Genomic DNA, 2,097 nt, shown 5'->3' on the forward strand with positions numbered 1-2,097 from the left:
TGTCCCCCCCCCCCCCTACTGACACTGATACACCTGCAATGATGCTTGTTGCTTTGTTTCAGAGACTGACAACGTCATCTCAGCATCACCTTCTTTATCCTATTTGAACGTACTGTACTTAAGATTAAAATATAAGATAGATATCTCATGTTGTTGTGTGTGTGTTGTGTAAAAGGGCATAAAAAAGATCTAAAGCTGAATCTTTTTCTCAAAGCAACATCTTTTACTCAGTTCATGCTTGATTCCGCTCCATTTGTGCTCTTGCTTTTATTATGCGATGGGAGGGACGTCAAATAGAGCAAGACAGTGTGTGTGGGATTTACACAAGCATCTCTCTGCTTGTCTTATTTTGAGGGTGTCGCTGTCTGTGTGGGGTGGGTGTTTAGGGCTTTGTTTGTGCTCAGTGAGATTCTCGTACCCCCCAGAGTTCCAGTCAGGCCTGCCCTCGCTCGGCCCATGTGGGGTCCAACGGGGACGACGTCCCACGCCCTCATATATCACTGTGCTTTTACATAGATCAACAGGACCTGGCATTCATATTGGGAAGCTGGGAAGCGCTTGGTTTGGACCTCATAAAATGTTTTATGTTATTTGTTGGGAGACTCTCACATAATCTGTCAACAACATGGTTAAGAATTTACATTTCGCTTAGAAAATTAAGCCTATTTTAGAACTATTCAAACTTATTGCAGTTTGTTTTTAATTTTAGGATAAATGTGACCTGGATACGTTTACATGACATTCAGCTTGTTAAACATTGACAGTTTTGTACAATACAGCGCCTATTTAATTTCTGAGAGAAAATGGGTGCTTCTATTATTTTTTCATCTGATCATTAACTGGCTATGATTTATTACAACCTCTATGTTAAAAAAATGCGTTGACAAAACAGAAAACAAACTTTATCAGTACATCTCTGTTAAAATAATTTTCTAGATTAAATGCGGAAAAAACGTGTTGACAGAATAAATAAATAAATAAGAATATTTCAGATAAAATTTTGTAAAAACATGTTGACATTCTAGATCAAACAAATAAACAAATAAATAAATAAAACAAACAAACAGGTGTTTCTATAATTTAATAATTTATCACTGCCTCTCTGTTAAAATAATATTTAATGTGAAATGTTATTAAATGTTTTGACAGAATAAATAAATAACAATATTTCAGATAAAACTTTGTAAAAAAACATGTTGACATTCTATATCAAATAAATGAATAAATAAATAAATAAATATGTTAACAGATAAATAAATAAATTAGCAAACAAACAAACAGGTGTTTTTATTATTTAATAATTTATCACTGCCTCTCTGTTAAAAGAATATTTAATGTGAAATGTTATTAAATGTTTTGACAGAATAAATAAATAATAAGAATATTTCACATAAAACTTTGTAAAAAAACATGTTGACATTCTAGATCAAACAAATAAATGAATGAATAAATAAATATGTTAACAGATAAATAAATAAATTAACAAACAAACAAACAAACAAACAGGTGTTTTTATTATTTAATAATTTATCACTGCCTCTCTGTTAAAAGAATATTTCATGTCAAATGTTATTAAATGTGTTGACAGAATAAATAAATAATAAGAATATTTCACATAAAACTTTGTAAAAAAAACATGTTGACATTCTAGATCAAACAAATAAATGAATAAATAAATAAATATGTTAACAGATAAATAAATAAATTAACAAACAAACAAACGTTTTTATTATTTAATAATTTATCACTGCCTCTCTGTTAAAAGAATATTTCATGTCTAATGTTATTAAATGTGTCGACAGAATAAATAAATAAATAAATATCTGTTAAAAGAACATTCTAGTCAAACAAACAAACAAATAAATAAATTCCTTTAGGATGGATGGGTGTACTGTATACAGACAATTATCCTTCGGGTTCTCACCCCTCTCAGGAGAGGTCTGGGATAACCAATCCAAGCTGGAATAGTCTTTGCAGGTAAAGTGTACTCGTAATTATAATGTGGTGGCTTGGTCAGATGAGAGGCCCTGTAACCAGATCCAGGTATTATCCTGCAGTCTTGCTGATAGCTACAGGTAAGGAGAGCACGCTGATGAA

The sequence above is a fragment of the Sinocyclocheilus anshuiensis genome, unplaced genomic scaffold (genome assembly GCF_001515605.1).
Source record: "Sinocyclocheilus anshuiensis isolate Anshui unplaced genomic scaffold, SAMN03320099.WGS_v1.1 scaffold229, whole genome shotgun sequence".
Classification (NCBI taxonomy): domain Eukaryota; kingdom Metazoa; phylum Chordata; class Actinopteri; order Cypriniformes; family Cyprinidae; genus Sinocyclocheilus; species Sinocyclocheilus anshuiensis.